Source organism: Rhynchophorus ferrugineus, unplaced genomic scaffold (genome assembly GCF_030347505.1).
Source record: "Rhynchophorus ferrugineus isolate W39M unplaced genomic scaffold, kcgeb_rfMv2 rfM14, whole genome shotgun sequence".
NCBI lineage: Eukaryota > Metazoa > Arthropoda > Insecta > Coleoptera > Curculionidae > Rhynchophorus > Rhynchophorus ferrugineus.
This window is the reverse complement of record NW_027472593.1, coordinates 1179378-1198528: the sequence shown is the minus strand read 5'-3', so window position 1 is coordinate 1198528 and position 19151 is coordinate 1179378.

Below are 19151 nucleotides of genomic sequence, written 5' to 3'. Positions count from 1 at the left end.
TGATTACAATGTTTTCTTCCTTCTTACTGATAACTCAAGATCACATGTTTCTAGTTTTCTGGTGTTCCTTCTGATGGTCATTGATCTTTGAGTGCTCTAGTGCCCCGAAATTAATTTCCGTCTGTTGCATACAACCATCTTGTTACTTCCACTTTCCTTCGTGTATATATAATTATATATACACTATACCGAACTAAAAACTTTACCTAATTTACATTCCCCTGCACCCTCCGTCGTGACCCTACTACTTCTCATTTACACCGAGAACTCTGGGCCCATAACCTTTTACGAATCACTTATGATTCGGGACGGGACGGAATTAATACACCACTTATGGCCTTGGAACAAAAGAGAAACTTTATTTTGATCCCTGGTAATTTATACCCACTCGATACAAGTCACAGCGCCCTCTACTAACTTTTCTTCCTCCTTTCTATACTGGCTCTTGTATCGAGGCAAGTCATATATTTAACAAAATATCGCAATATAATATAGTTTTAAGCAATATAAATATATTAAGGCAAATAATCTAAATTTGCCTACAATATAACGATTTTAAAAATAGTTTATTAAAATTTTTCTTTGTATTTCGAGATTTTGATTGTTTCTGATCTGTGGTCGGCGGCTAATTGAAATATTACTCCAAAAATATAAGGTCTAAAAGGATTAGTTTTCCAACCAATTGACAATGATCCTATTTCAATTGTTTAGTATTTTATTTCCGTGTTTGTTTATATTCGAGAAGCTACCCGGTCGTTCCGTTTTACCATTATCCCTCAAGTCGGAAAGAATTAAACAAGTTACATAATTTTAAGCATCTGTTGTTAATATGAATCGTTTATCAAAGTTAGGATACATTAAAATACTATCAGATGTTATAATTTTTTTAAATTTTTAAAAATATGTTCTTATTTTTTTAATATGGAATTAAGAGGTTTTACAATTTCATCGAAATTTTAAACAAATTTAGAATATCAAAAAGACCTACATATTTTTTTAAAATTCACTTTCATTTCATGATATACTAAATCTACAATGGATTTCATTTTCTTAGTTAGTCAAGTATTTTCGGCACTACCCCAGTTGGAGAATTCCATGGCGATATTCTAATATTCTCTAATCAAATAACTTTTAAATTTGATTTTTAATTTCTTGTTTTAGGTTATAACAGCACCCATAGGTTTAGTAATTGTGGGATACTCAAAATTTGTTTTTATGTGATATTTTATTTTACAACTGAAAGTCAAAGGATCATCCTTATCCCAAACAATGCCAAAACATATATACGTACATATTTAATTTTATTTTGTAAATCAAAATTTAAATATTTTGTTAAAAAATTGTTTCACGTAATTTGCTTCTTTGCATCTTTTGAATTGGATGAATATTTGGATGAGGATTGTCTTTGATTAAAAAAATAGTTGATAGCTTTCCCCGCTTATAAGCTATAAGAATTCAAAACCTGAAAAATATTCACTAGAAAATATAAATCCTAAATACCATCGAAAGGAGATTTTTTGAAAACATATTAAGAGATTTATGCTGTGAGAGTGTGTAACATAGGTTACATTTATTCCAAGTATATTAAATTTTTCTATTTCATTTTTACCATAAAAAAAGAATAATTCAAAATAAAGAAATTATTATTTATATTAACACAAATTATTTTAATAGCGACTGATTACTTTTATAAAAGGTTGTAATGCCGTCTGGGGATATTCGTTTACCATAAAGCTTTGGGGGTAAAAATTTAATCTAGCTCTATTGCAATTTCGTCGTTTTTATCAATATTTTCTTCGTTAAAAGAAGCGTTGGGAGAAATTTTAATTTTAAAAGTTTAATAACAATTTCCGGAATTATATCTAATTGTATTGTACGTTCTACATTTAGAATATTTAAGTTTCAAGCATCAAACATGTTAATTACACTAACTGCATTATCAAAATATAAAGTATAGCCAGATTGAGTTGGATTTATTAAATAATATTTCATATTATTTTACTAATTTAATGTATTATTCACTTTTATTTAATAATAGAATTTGATAAAACTTATAATTCACCTATTGTCTAAGATTTGCAGACGTTTCTTCGTCAGAGCAATGATTTAGTCAAAACAATCAATATATCAGATCTGACAAAAGGCTTGCCGGTGATAACGCCAAGTTGTCGTTATTGTGGAATATTTGTAATTTTTCCTATATATGTAGGGTACGACACCTGATCCATCTATCTGACGGAGCCGTATCTATGTTTCAAGAATACGGTCTGAATGGTTCCTTGTTTGTGGAATAGCCGCCACCGAAAGAATACGTTAGAATGGCATACAATAATGATTAGTTTTTAATTTATTTATACACTGATGCACTTATACACACCAAAGAAGTTCCTGTGGGTGGTTCGCTTCGCTCTTCTGATTTCCTGCGTCTTGTCCAATAGCTGTATAGCTTCCACGTTACTGTGATTATGCAACCGTATTTCAAGGCGAAATCTTGGATCACTTCTTGTATCCATTTGATTTCGAGGTCATTGATAATTATTCGCAAAACTGTTTGATGTTTGGCGTATTATCAATATATGGCATTTGTCAACCCCATATGTGCATACCAATTATTGATCCAAATTAGCTTTATGATTGACTGATAAACCAATCTCTTTGATTTTAGATCAAGTGGAGGGTATATTCCAATTAACCAATGCAATTGCTTGACTTTGAGTCTAATCTGCTCTGCTTTTTGTCTAACATGAGCTTTTTAGTTTAACCTACTATCGAGACGAATTTCGACGTATTTAGCTGAATCTGCTTGAATCAGGCATCTGTCAAGTGATTTAATTATGTTTTTGTCATTTTACTTCAATTCAAAATTATGGACGGATTTAGAGCGATTAAGCAATATTTTTCAGTCTCTAGTCCATTTCTAGATTTTTTTACCGCTACTTGTACGTTATATACCGCCTTAGACAACTTAGACAATTTTTAATATGAAAACTGTGTCGTCGGCAAATGTTCCAAGTATTGTTTCTTCTGTTGTAGGGATACGTGGATCTTCAGCTGAAATAGGGTTGAGTGTAGAGATTGCTCGTTCATCTAAAACTCTAAATTTTTTCAAAATGTTATTATTCGAGGAGTCAACAGTAATTGGGCGGAAGCAATCTGTTCATTGTAGGATTTGTATCTAGTGTAGATTCTATAACTCTCGGTTGGTATACGTTATAGGTTCTTGCATTATAAGACTAAACGGGTCTCTGCTAGTAAATGTGTTAGTAGGATTGGGTTTGTTTGTTTTTTTCAGATTTGTCGCACCTAGTACTAACAATACTGGAGTGTGATCAAATGATACTTCGCAAAATCTCTCGATTTGTATTTGATTTGAAGAGATGCCTTTCGAAATGTAAAAGTCCAGTAGGTTTGATAATTTTTACTGCCCCAATAAGTGGGTTTACACCCAGAGTAATAATTACATGTAGTAATATTTATTGCTGCGAATAGTTCAATGGGTTTTCCAGGTATTATTAATCGTGAACAACAGGCTGTATGTTTAACATTTTTTAAATTATTTAATTACCATATTGTTACTAGTAGTTTCCGTCTAACCTACGATTTGTCTTTATAATAACTTAAATCTAGGTATATAACTCTGGTGAAATAATGTTTATACGTGTCACTGCTGAATTTTTTAATATATGCACTTCACTACACAACGCTACACAAGATCAGGTGATTTGATTTTTTTGAGTCTGTGTCGTGTTCTTGTGATATCCAATAGTTGCAATATTTCAATATTCGGATGAGAATGGAATCTTTCCTCACGCTCCCTTGCAATTCTCTTAATTTCTTGACTGACTTGACTTATTTGATTTATATTACTCTTTGCAGAACATCCCCATCATAATTGAACTCCATATGTCCATATAGGTTTTAGTATTTGCTTATATAATAGCAATTTATTATATACTGTTAACTGTGATTTTCTTCCAATTAGCCAGTAGATTTTCCTATTTTTCAATTCCAGTTCGTTTCTTTTCTTCTTTATATGTTACTTCCAGCGAAGTTTTGCATCGATATTCATTCAAAGATGTTTAGCATTGTTGCTATATTAAATGATAGTGTTATTTAATCTTATTGGTGCTTGTACGGTTTGTTTATATTATGAACTGCACATGTACAGATTTACTTTCATTAATTCTTATTTTCCAAGCTTGTGTCCAATTATTGAAACTGTCACTTACCTTTCGTAATTTTCGTGAGGCTTCTTCAGTATTATCTCCGACAGCTATAATTGCAGTATCATCAGCAAATGTAGCCTTCGTAATATTTTCCATTTGAGGTATATCACAAGTGCAGAGCAGATAAAGCATTGATCCCAGTACACTTCCTTGTGGTACACCTCCTTTAGCTTCTTTTATTGTAGAGTAAGCTTCTTCTAGTTTGACTCTGAACATTCTGGTTGTAATGTATGATTTTAATAGTTAGGTGTGTTGTTTTGGTAGTATTTTCTGTAGTTTAAGCACAAGGCCTTCATGCCAAACCTTATCGAAGGCTTGTGTTACATCTAAAAATATAGCTAAGCATACTTTTTTACTTTCGTAGGCTTTTTCAATAAGATCTGTTATTCTGTGGAACTGGTCAATTGTTGAGTGCTTGTTAAAAACCCAAACTGGTGTGTTGGTATTAGGCTTTTTTTCTCTATATGATCGGTTTTATTCTTTTCAACGGGAGTTTTTCAAAAACCTTAAATATTACTGGCAGTAGTGATATAGGTCTATAGGCCCTTATTTCGTTTGGTGACCTCCCAGGTTTTGGGATCATTATAATTTCCTACAATCTTCAAATGTCTGGGACATGTTTTAATCTAAATGCTGTATTGATCTAGTTGGTGAGTTTTATAATTCCCTTTCTTGGTAGTTTTTGCAGTAGTTCTCCTGTTATTAAATAGTAGCCTGGTGATTTCCTGGGGTTAATGTCAGTTTTAATAACTTTGTTTAACTCTTTCGACGTCACTAATTCAATCATCGAATTTTCAGCTTCTATATCCGGCAAAATATGTTCAATATTAGTTTCGTTTGGTTTGAAAGTATTTTCTAGATATTCAGCAGATGCTTCTGCTTTTTGGTGATTGTCACGTGCCTAATTTCCACATAGGTCTCTTATAGACGAACTGTGTAGACATGAACGCTTTAAATATTTTGGTGCTTTCCAGATTGAGTAATCAGTTTCTTTATCATGTGTCAAATTTCTCAGATAGTCATTAATGGTTTTGTTTTCAATTTCCTGTATTTCCCTTTTCACTCTTTGGGTTATATTGTTTAAATTAATTTTATTTTCAGGTGTTCTGTTTTGTTGCCATTTTTTTCGTAATTTACGTTTTCCAAGCAGCTTGTTGAATATCAACTACGAATTTTTCTGCTTCAAAATTTAATTTTTCAGTTGTCTTGAGGGGTACATTTAGTTAAATTCGTTTGTTCAATTCTTCAGCAAATCGTTCCCAGTCTGTTCTCTTGATTGTTAACGTTGGGTTTCTTTCTTGTCTTATTATATTTTCGCTCAACGTCAGAATCACTGGCGTATGACCTGAACTTAGCTCAAAATTTTCTTCGATCTTTTTATAGTTGGATGTTATGTTTCTTACTATGAAGAAATCTAACAGGTCTGGGGTTTTCTCTTGATCAGTCGGCTATTAAGTTGGATTTCCAGTTGACATGTAACTACATCTTAGTTCAGCAGCTGCTTTATGCCGTTCATTGCCTTTAGTTGTTGTCATTCTGGATCCACATCTAATATTTTTTGCATTGGAATCAACTCCAATTATAAATTTTTCTCCCAGGTTGCTTAGGACATTCAAATAATTTTCCTTTTTTTGATTGTATCTTGGAGGACAATAAATTGCGGCTATTGCACTCTTGTATCTGCTCGATTTAATAGTTAGTGCTATTACCTAATTTTCTTCTTTACTGAGCCGGGGTTCTTGATGGAGGTAAATGTTCTTTTTTGTTATTATTATACTTCCTTCTCTTGCGGTGTTAGCTGGATGTATGGTATGATAAAATGCATATCCTCTAAATTTTATAAAGGACTCTTTTGTTAAATGGGTTTCTGATATTAGGCAAATATCTATTTTTTGCATATCTAGGAATACTTTTAGGGTAGCGTATATAAAGCGTAAAAATATTCGATCATTTTTTCTTGTTTGTCCAGCTTTCCTATTAGTTTAAGTAGCAATTCGTTGGTGGTTGCTTCATCTTCCTTTGTGTCTCTTTGCTTATTTTGACTGATACTTTGGGCATAAGTCATTTCACCATGAACGTTATTATATTTTTTCGGTTGTTTCTTTTCACTTATTGGTTCTTGAGGTTTAACTTGAGCTATTCTATTTCTCCTCCCTTGTATTGTTTTAGCAACTACACATCCTCTATAACTCGCCGGATGCGCTTCATTGCAGTTTGCACATTTCGGCTTAACTTCTTTGGGTCACACTCTGTGGTGATATGTTTACATGAATATTTTACACATCTGGGTTCTGTTCTGCAGAATTACTGTATGTGTCCATGCAATTGGCATCATTTACATTGCGGTATTAAGTTTGATTTTTTTAGAGGTTTTATTTTTATTTCAACCCCAAAAATACTTTTATACCTGTTCTAAAATACCAAAAATGTTTTTTGTGTCCGTATCTTATTCAAAGGCTAACATAAATAGACGTAATGGCTTCTTGTGGACTAAAAATTCTCCTTTGTTAATTTTGGTTTTTCCTTTTTTTTTTAACTATTTGTCGCATTTAAACATTTAAGTCCATTTCGGTGTAGTTCTGCATTAATTTTTCATTTTTTGCTGTTGATGGAGGCGCTTTTGTCATAGTTTTGATGCCTCTGTTTTTTTGTCGTCATAAGAGTGCCATTACAGTTTCAGCAACTGTAAACAATCTGTTATTTTTGTGAATATTGTACGACATTCGGCGTCGAGTTTTATTTGTCCATTGTTTAGTACCGTTGCTTTGAATATTATATATTTGGACCTCATCGTAAAGCAAGTCAAAGTCGGTAATATTACTTACGATACTTGGGGGTAACCTGGGCATTCTAATTTTTTTATTTTGTTCATTATTTTGTTTTACTTTTATTTGCTGTGATCCTGGGGAATTATTTGCTTTTATTTTTTTACTTTTAACCGTTATTCAGCCTATTTCTGTCTGCAATTCTTCTTCATCTGTTTCGTATGTAACAATTGGACTACTTTTGTTGGCTTGGTGGTTTGTCCTTGCCTTCAGAGCTTTGTTTATTTAGTTGTAGCTTTAGGGCATTTATTTGTTTTTGAATATTAGTTAATGCAATTTCGAGAATCTCTGTCTTTTTGTACAAATTGTACAATTAAAAAGAAGTGGCAATCCCGTCTAGTTCCTTTACACTTTCCTTCAAATTTAAGAAAAAACATAACTGACCCTAAATGAAACGGTCTAAAATATCGCACTACTAGATCGAAAGTTATGGATTTTTAAATACATTAGGATTGATAATCAATTTATCATAAAGATATAAGTTGCTTTTAATATATCTTAATATTAAACTTGAAAATCCGTTGTAGATCCTTCAGGTCTCTCCAAAACGTTCTCTGAATAACAACAATCTAAATTCCGAAATTTAAATAAAATTAATAATTAACGATATTTAAGTTCAAAATAGCTATTCATTTCAAAAATATACGAAATATCCAATACCTGCATAACTAGACCTTCAAAACTCTTTTGATTTATTTGTAATATAAATATTGTAAGATCAATATCGTATTAAAATGGTACTGATAAAATACTTTGATTATGGCCAAAAGCATACCCTTAATCTAGTATTATTTTATCAACCACCTTATAATACACTAATATTAATGATTTACTGAATTCCTTATTTGGGATTTTTATTAATTAGACCTCATAAATGAAATTGACATTACTGCGATAATTGAAATTACAATTACTAACATGTTTAAATGTACTAGGTAAGCTAATACATATTTATCTCAAAATATCTACGTTTCACTTATGAAATTAGGAAAAATACAAAACAACAATATTACAATAAACATAATTTATTTAAATATAAAGGACAATAGGAGAATGTTATTTTATTTATGTTGCAGCCACTTCATCGATTTTCTATGGGCTATTCCTTAAGGATCTCAGTTATATGGACACACTAAGATTGTGGTAACATTGGCCAATAACTGCAAATTTATCATCTTTTTTCTAATTGGGGTAGATGTCCATATACCTTTTGGGTTATATAACACTACACATCCTGTATCTCTCAACTCATTTGCCCATGGTTCTACACTTATGGCGTCATTTTCATTTCTATTAGCTGCAGATTTAAAATCATAAGCTGCTTTTATGTTTTGTAAATAATTATGAGTTACTAAATCTATTCTTCTTACATTAGTAATATCCACATCGTCTCTTAGATCATGCTTTATAATATTAAATAATATTTTAGCTGCTCATTTGGTTACAATTTATTCTCTATTTGTTTTCGAGAGCTGCAGGAGTTTAAGGTATTTTCATGTCCAAAATATGTTTTGGTGAATTCCACTTCATATTCTTCACCTTTGTTCTAATTTAATACTAGCTAGGCAATGTGTATTTATCTTGTTTCTTCCTTGAACTTCCTTGGACACTGAAATATTATGCTAGCACAATATAAAGAAATATAGCTTCTTCTCTCTTGACACGAGGTTGGGGTTTGCTCCATATGATTTTCGCATATTTGAAATTCTTTAAAGGTATTAAATTTCAATAACTCCTCAACGTTTAAGTTATGAGTTGACTGTTGATTCATTAGAAGATTCGCTTTCATGGTAGTGTGCTCGCATAACTTACATGTGTAAAGTATTTTTGTTACTTTGGTATCTTCATTAATAGCAGGATGCTTTGTTTTGGATCCACGCTATTTCAATATTTGCTTGCTGCTATATTAATTTTCACAAGTAAAATATTTAAAAATGAATACACCCTTCAGATTTAATGCAGATAATTTTTCTAAAACATAAAATTATCTTAAGATTCGGCAGGAGAGTATCTTGATATGGACATTCAAATTAGTGCAGGTATATAACTTCGTACAGTTTTCAAAATAGAAAAGCTTCTTTTGTTTCATATTTTGTCCTTCCATAGCAATTTGATTTGCTTTGATTAAATACTTAATTCTGCTATTATAATATAAAACAAAGCAATATATATAGAAAAAAGTTAATAAATAATATAAACTAAATATTTCAATCAAAAACTAAATAAACTATATTTCAATACAATCGTATATTAAACTATCTAAAATTATAAAAAAAAGACTTATTAAGTAATAATTTGGTTACCAAAATTTTGCGTTTGCACTCGAAGAAGCGCACCTTTCCCCACTAAGAACACAAAGCGAAATTCACGTAACAACCTTGGCGTGACCTTTAAATAAAAAACAATTTTTTTCTGAACTAAATTTATTCAATTAAATTCATTTAAATATACATATAAATATAATCTATAACAATAAATATAAATTTATAATGTAAATTTATCTACATTTATCTAAATTTATCTAAAAATATAAATATAATATAAAAAATATATATCTATATATATATATATATATATATATATATATATATATATATATATATATATATGTATATATATATATATATATATATATATAATATATATATATATAATATATATATATATATATATATATATATATATATATATGTATATATATATATATATATATATATATATATATATATATAATATATATATATATAATATATATATATATATATATATATATATATATATATATATATATATATATGTATATATATATATATGTATATATATATATATATATATATATATATATATATATATGTATATATATATATATGTATATATATATATATATATATATATATATATATATGTATATATATATATATATATATATATATATATGTATATATATATATATATATATATATGTATATATATATATATATATATATATAATATATATATATATATAATATATATATATATATAATATATATATATATATATATATGTATATATATATATATATATATATATATATATATATATACATAAGCAAAAAACTTTGGTGCATAGCAAATTAAAATTATCTCTTCCATCTTTCCGTCAGTACTTTTAATATTTTATCCGAAAGATCATTATGGAATGTACAATTGAAGGAGTTTTAATTTACTCTTTTTTAACATTTGACAAAAATTTTGTTATATTATCGACATGGCAAAATCGCTGAATAATTTAAGATATAGCTCAAAGACCTACTGACTACTTGTTGTATATTAAAACAATTTTGTTAGAGTTTCGGACTCGATATATTGTCTTGTCTCTATAAAATCAGTCTCAATTTCTGGGTCTACTGATTTATTCATAATTGTATGTAAATAAAAATCACACTTCATTTCTTTTTTAAAAAGTTTCACTAAATAACCTGAGATATACACTACGGTACAACGTAAAACTTTATTTGCTCTTATAGGAACATCTGGACTGAAGTTATAGTCAAGTAACTAACAGTAAGAATGAGCAGAAAGGGGGATATTGGCTGAATGAATACAAACTTTACCATTACTTTCTGGAGTTTGTTCAAGTGTCGATGATACTTGTTTCGAACACCCTGGTTGTAGGCCTGGAATGATGGAAATAGGCACTACAAATATAGTAAGACAATTTTGAAATTAATGGTAATAATTATGAACAGAAATGTGACTGACTCCTTCAATATACCTTTTATATAATTTTGATTTTGATCCACTTCTATTTGTACATGTTCTGGGCTCGTGGTATTATTTTCACCATCACTAAATTGTTCATAAGTACTTAAAGGAAGGTTTAAATGTATCGCAAAAATGTCACGCGTAGTAACGATAATAAAACTGCTTCATGTTTAACCAACCAGTTTAGGATTTTTAAAGTTTTCTACTCATTTCTTAAGGATCGCTTTTTTAACGGAAAACGATGATGCATTTTCTAACTGTGCATCCGGGCACACAACACTTTCTAGAACGGGAATGCATTTCAGCTACGGACTTTCACCTAGTAATAAAATAAAATAATAATTTAATATATAAACGTTATAAAAAGCTGACCACACTATTCTCTACATTAGCGTGGCGAATAAAACAAGAAATATGTTAAAGGTAGCGATATCTACATGTTGGACGTGGCGAAACATTTCGCCAAAATTTCCTAAGAAGTTAAATTTCTATTTCTCTATGAGTATATTCGCAAAATATTACCAAAACACCCACCTACGAAACTTCCTGCCCTCATATTTAACATAATAGTTTGGAGAGCATAATTGTATTTGTATCCGGTAGCTTCCAGAACAGTCTCCGTTAGTTCGTTGATTGAAACATATTGCCTTGTCTTTCTTACCTGTCGGACCAATAAACTAGTGTTGTGGTCGAATAAAGGCCTTCTATTTATCCGGTCAAGTGTGTGTGTTTAGAAAATAAAGCACATTTCAAAGACTATAACATTTGTGCTGAAGTTGTAATAGTCAGTTAAATAAGAATTACTCTATTAACATATGTGGTGACAGTGATAAAATAGCCGATATACCATCACCGTCAAAAATGGTAAAATCAGACTGTGTAGGAACATTGCTTGTCGTCTAATCAGAACAGAAGCTAGAAATAACAGAATTAGCGTAAAAATGCTTTATGGCGTGGTAAACTTCCTTATCTGATGCTTCTAGTGCACAAGCTGTGCCGTCAACTATGATGTCAAAATTTGTTTGTCAAAAATCGACATATTAGGGGTAAGTGATAACATTATAATTATTAAGGCAAGTCAATCTATCAAATTCCGGTACATTGTTACTATTTGAATGTCAAGCTATATATTATACTACAGGGAAAGAATGTAATAGACCTTATTCTTGGGTTTGCTATAAGTAATCTCCGAGTTAACTTGCCTATAATGTTAATTAATACTTTTATTTCTTGGTAAATAAAATACAAATATTCAACAAACATTTTAATGGTCACTATCTTGATAATATACTAGGGGTTGCAACGGTGATTACAATAACAATCGTATATCAACTACGTCAGCAAGATACTTTTTGAGAGACTCTAAGAAACTATATGATTTCCGGTCAAGGCGTCGTCCTTTGTATCCAAAAAGTGTACATCTCCCAAACAAAAAGCATTCCCATCGTTCGGACCCGTTACCACGTCCGCCTCATTTAGCGAATGAGTCATTAGGTGCCCTCTATGTAATTGGTCAACAATGCCGATCTATATTTTCTTACGGTCCATCTCTTAGTGATTGTGGAAAATTTCACTTGATTCATTTACCACCACGACCTATTTTGATGCACTGTATTCAGTATCATTGAAAAATTCTGAGAATATAAGAAAAGTTAATTTAAATCACGAAAGAAAAGAATTTTAAGCAATTTCAAAGTACCGTCCTGCTTTCTTTCTGGGCTGTCATTATTATAAAGTCATCGGTTTGTACTCAATCATTGCAAAAAGCATATTTGAAATATGTACATAATAATCGTTGTAATAACAAAGTAAAAATAAACAAAAACCTTGTGTGTGTTCCTTATTTATTTTTTGAAGTCGGTTTAATTTTCTTGTTAAAAACATTATATTATTCTCTTTTTGGTGTTAGATATTTGCTCAATAAATATGCAGTTATTATATTAAGTATTACATAGGGTAGGCCAAGTAAAGTTGCAGCTTGTTTGAAGAAATATAGGAATAAAGGAACAATGATTGAAAATAAGAAATGCTTCAGGCCGGTACCTAACCTAACTGATTTGACAAATGCATTAACCAAACTAGATCAACCACGAAAAGTCGTTGTTCCCATCGGGAATCGAACACGCGATCTCCACGTGTGATCTGAAGACTCTAATAACTATACCATAGAAGCAGTTGCCTGCAATATTTCTACGGCTTCTCATACGATATGGTTAGTCTTTAAAAAGCAAACTGAACGAATTTGTACGGATAATTAACATAGAATAATTAACCTAGATATTATAGACAAACGTTTGTGCATTTTCTATTTTCCCTTCCCTTTTCAAGATCTTAGGAACCTTTAATTTACTTAATGAACTATCCTTTTCTTGGGGTCTTGGAGTTTCTGTTTGGTCAGCTGATTAAAGTCCTTGTTGATGTGGAACCCCTGTTTGGTGATGATAAGGACTTGGTATAGGAATTTTGCGATTGTACTGCGGTGAATTTTTTGAAAAGGGATGAGTGAAAAATTCCTTTTGAACCTTTGTGGTAATGCATTTGAGTAATTCTGTATATGACGCGCTCAAATTTTTTTCTCCCCTCTTTCTAAATTTGTTCATCCCTTCATGACCGATGTACTTGGACTACTTTAACCCGTCTAAATAAAGGAGTATATCTTTTAGAGCAGAACCATAATTATTGGAGACAATTTGCTTTTTCTACAGGTGAGAGGATATAGGATTTTCTGTGGAATAAATTGGCCTGGGTTTTTTCTGGGTTGATTTGCAACGTCCAAAATTTTAACAATTTGACCTCAGCATTTAATTGTCCTACAAAAACTTCAATGTGAGAAGATTTTAGTCTTCAGAGATATCGGGCTATGTATATCTGGATTGCGAATCCTTCACGCCTTAAACTAAATGTAAAGGGCCGGCTTGGTTGGCACAGTGGTCAAGGGCGACAGGAAGGCTCTCTTACTGTTGCGATAGTAGCCGTTTCGAATCTTGCTGGGTAAATTTATGTTCTTGATTGTTTATAATCCGAAAAAGAAAATCTGTGACTACGATTAGTCACGCCAGTAACCAAGCTGGGTAAAACCGGATTTATTCTGGAATCATCTCTAGGACCGTGGTTCGGAGTGGGGAACAGATAAACACTAGTTAATAAAAAAGAGACGTTCAGTGTTGTACGTACTATGTACATAGATATGTAAAATATTTTCTTGTCAACCCAATATAAACCCAAAAATATCTGAAAAATATGTAAAACATTATTTAAAAATGCCTATATTGTATTGTAGAGTCAGAAAGAATTACAAGAAGATAAATCAAATTGTAGATATGTTAAGTTACTATGCTACAAAAGAGTGGAAGTTTGAGAACAACAACGTGAAAACGCTATGGAAAGAAATGAGAAAGAGCGACCGGGAACTATTTGATTTTGATATGGGTGCTTTGAATTGGGACATGTACTTTTACACTTGTATCCGAGGTAAATCTTACCTAGACTGAAATTCATTAATCATTGATGCTAGATGAACGATTATAAATATCGGTTATATGACAGAAGAACTAAAAAAATCCAAATTAGATGTTATTTTTGTTATTTCATTTCAACTCATATATATTTTTACATACTAATTACACCCAATTTTTCAATTATTTTTATATCAATTCATTTATTCATCATATAAGGTAACAAAAATTGGACAATTTGTATTATGATGTGATGGGAAATGATACAGTCATACTGGACCCAATAGTGATTCTTAACTAGTGCTTTTCAAACTTTTCTATAATGTTTCGTCAGTATTATGTTCCAAATAAAAAATTATTTAATACTATAACATTTCTATTTCCTTATTAGAACAATATATATAAATCAAGTAATACGTGTTAAACTGCTCGTAACACCTAATAACATTTCTAACCTTTCTAGCTAAAGAATTTTAGCCTTCTTTCTATTGATAAATTTACAAATGAAGGTTTCTGAAGGAATGAAGAAGGCTAATGTTTCTATGGGAACAACGACTCTGTCATAGGGATGCCGAAAAAATATTCATATTTTTCAATGTTCATGGTTTTATATCTTTCATGATATCATGTTCATATATGATATCAAGTAAATTAAGGATTTCAAGCAGTCTAAGTAGATTAGATATGTTTTCCGAAGTGAACAAGTGATAAACAGTGAAGGGAAGTTAAGTTCGGTTTTCGATGTGGTCAAACTGTGGTATACTCAGGTTGGAGAGCCATAGCGAGCACACCGAGGAGGGGGTATCCCTTCAGAAAATGGGAATATGTGCATTTATAACGACTTAGCGTAAGTGGGTTAGGCATAACTTGGCAGGATCATTAAGTATGAGCGTCAATTATTAATGGATGATCACATGAATATGCTTGAATTGCGTTCAGCGTAGTATAGAAATCCGTGCAGAATAGCTATTCACCAGGCCCTTCTTTCAATAGCTATCGAAGCTATCTCCAAACGGCAAACCTCTCAGCAGTAAAAATTATTATGTGTTTTGGGGTGCTGAAAATTAAGGAACTCGAAGGGCCTATAACGGACATGTTAACGCTCTCATTGCGTTTTAATCCATCGTTATTTGGGTAGGGATGTAAGTTGATCGGAAATCTTCACCGAAATCGTGTTTTCTGTATACGCTGATCTCTGTGTCATTACAATTTTAGTATATGGCTTAGAGTCGTGACAACAAACAAAAACTATCTTGGAGCATGGTCGTAAATTTATGTTTTTGATTGTTTAAAAAACGTGATTGTCCTAGGCAAGAGTGTAAAATCAAGAAAACAACAAGGATAATAATCCCAGTCACGCCAGTAACTAGGCTGGGTAAGACCGGATGTCTTCTGGGATGATTTCTGAAGTTGGTCATTCGCCAGTCGGTACGCTTAATGCTGAGGACCGTGGTTTGATGCCCACGCCAAACTGTAGTATCAGTCCAGATAAACCCATAGTTTGTAAAAGGAGACTTTAAAATGTATTTTAAAAAAAGCGAGAATAATATATGCATAGACGGAGTAGCCTCGACCAAGTATTGTAATGCAAGCGGATTAATCTGCTATGATATATTAATGGCATTACTAAAAATTCACAAATTTTCATGTCTTAAGATCCATACAGGTTTACTATTACTTTAGCCGCTTAACCAATAAATTTGTAAACAAAATAGTTAAAATAATATAAAATAGAATTAATAGTACGTTTCAATATTTTTGATATATTAGGCAAAATCCATTCTTGGAAGACATTCAGTTTGAGATGATTGACGATGATAAATGTATCATGCTATGGCTAATATTAACCACCAAAACTCGCTGGAAAGCTGAAATTCTTAAATACACCAGATCTCATTGTAAAAAATAATAAATATAAAATATAATGGGGCGTACAGTGTTCACAGATCAATTGATTAACTTCAGTTAATGTACAATGGTTAATAAAACAGATAAACGAGTAACATTGATTAATGTTTCCACACGGAAAATAAACATCCAAGTTCTTGCATCAAGCAAGCATTGGCAAAGGAAAATGAGCTTGGTCTCTACGAACATCTACTAAAACCATGCAAAAAGCATCTTTGTTAGTAACAACCTTTACATAATACTAAATCGAAAACCTGAAAAGAAAACTGGAAGAGAAGAAAGAATTTTGATATTTGTATCATTTTGATACTTATATTATCAGGTATATATAAATGTTTGATTTAGAAATAGTGAAAAAATCAACAATCAAATCAATAAAAATAAAACGAATACTTAACAACTGGATTCCTATAGACGAACTTCGATTATATCGAAGTAATCTACTTTCAAATATTAATTTTTTCCTTAGAAGATATCCGGCTTAGTTGATCAGTGTCATCAACTAAGCGGTTTCGGGTTTTACTGTGTAACATGTCCACTTTACTCGCTTTACCAATAAACCATTTTGTTGTAAACGAAGTAGTACTATTCAACATCTCTAGAATATTAGTTATGGTGTAAACCTTAACCTATAAATTGATTCTGGACATTGGTAATGAATGACATTAGAATTACAGGTTGGCCAACTAATAAATAATTAATATTATAAATATATAAGTTAAAAAAAGTTATAAATATTTAATCTTTACGGATTATATAATTGTTGTATATTATATAAAATTAATTATATATGCTTATTTCAAACATATTTAATTCCAACAGTATACATACCATCTATTTACAAAGACGGTTGGTATCAAGTACTCGGCCATTTTGACATTGTTTTAATCGTCAAGTTAATTACTTGCATCTTGTCGGGTTTTTCACACAATTTGTGATTTCGAAAACAGTTATAATGTCATCTAATACAGGAGGTAACAATTTAGAACAAATACTAATATTGGAGATGGTATCTAACGAACCATCTCTAGGAAACGTTAGAGATTTACCTTCTGGTACTACTACGCAAGTGCAAGAAGAGGTGCCAACGCCTGTTACTTATACCTACGGATGGATTAACGTCGAATCATCTAATATTCCTTATATTATCGTTGATGATATTTATGTTAGTGTCAGAATATTAAACGACAAAGTGCTCTCAAGAATGAAGAGATTCTCAGTTGAAGTGTATAACTTATTTTATATGCAGTGTAGTGTTATGAGTAAAGTGGAAGTAGATCTGTTCAATATGATTAACATTGCACATGGTGATTCTTTTGGAAGCAGTTTTCGAGAGGGCCGTGAATACAAATTGCAGTTGTTTGAATTTTTAAGATTGTATTGTTTTTTAAAATTTTGTGAATATGTTTTGTACAATCTTATAAAACATATGTACGAACAATTTCCTAAAGAGATATGCGGCTTTTTACAGATAACTGCTAAGTATCACATACCATTTATAGTGAGAGACAATGAAAGTTACACGCCTTTGTTTTACTTTGAAGGAGATTTTTCCTTTTTGGAAGACAAAATTATAGTGTGCACTAATTGGGAAATGGCCTATTTTAAATTGTTATTCAAACTTCAGAAACTTAAAATCAAATTTGGAAAATATGACTTGTGTCGAATGATTAAAGTTGATGATTTGTTACCCTTCGTTGAAGGGGTTGTTGACACAAAATTAACATGGCCATTATCCGATATGCTCTGGATGAAGCCAGATAATAACTGAAAATCAAATATTTATTCTTCAACAATAATTAAAATTGATGTTATTTTCAAATTTCTATATTTTAGTTTATGTTTGAGAACTTTCTCTAAATATTTTGTTGCAGAATACTTATAATCCTAGTTATAGTATTGTAATCATGTTTAAACACATTAATATTTAATAAAATTTTGATTTAACGAATCATATTCGTTTTAATTTTTATTGTGCCGTTTAATAATAATGAATTGAATATATTATTTGTATATAGTTTAAAAGTTGTTTTAAATAACATTAATTGATAGTGTTTATAGTTATTTAAAATTAAACATTTAAACCTCTCTATTTCGTTTAATATTTGTTTTTTTCCCTTCTTCATTTTAAATTTACTATTCATACATTTAGCCTATTTTTTAGTATGTGTCTTTTTTACCTGTTGTAACTATGGTATCTGTATGATTATGTCCCCAAATAATAGTCCGCTAACTGTTTCTTGTACTATATTTTTTATGTATGCCAATCTATATCGAAGGCCCATCTAAGAATATAACTGAGCTTATTTTTTAGCTTTCTTCTGTTATTACAGAAATAATTTTTATGTTTCTAAACATTACAAATTCTTAACATTTATTTTTCATAGAGGTGAATTTTACAGCAGATGAAATTTGTGCCATGATGGTCTAAAAACGAAACATCCGTAATATATCCGTCATAGCTTACGTAGATAACGGAAAATCATATTTAACAGACTCCTTAGTATCAAAAACTGGTATTATTGCTGGTGCCAAAGTTAGAGAAATACATTTTACAGACACCAGAAAAAATGAACAAGACAGATTTATTACGAATATGTAGAATAAGAACATGTAGTATTTTGAAATATTGAACGACGAAATTTACAAACGACTGAACATGTGGGATAATTTTGATTAGTCATTCTGAAGCTTTATCTCTTTAAAATAAAGCTGGGTATTTGTTTTAACAAAAATACTAACTAATCTATTTTTCGCGCCATATTTATGTATTTTGAGCTCGAAGATAGGGATTTTTTCACAAATAATATTGATTAACGCGAAAACGAATAGAAAGTTTTTTGATTAATTTGATTGGTTCCTCTGGGCACATAGATTTCCGTTCTGAAGTAACTGCTGCCCTTCATGTAACTGATGATGCTCTTGTTGTAGTAGATTGTGTTTCCTATAAGTAAATTCCTAAATAATTATTTGTATAATAAATAAAATAAT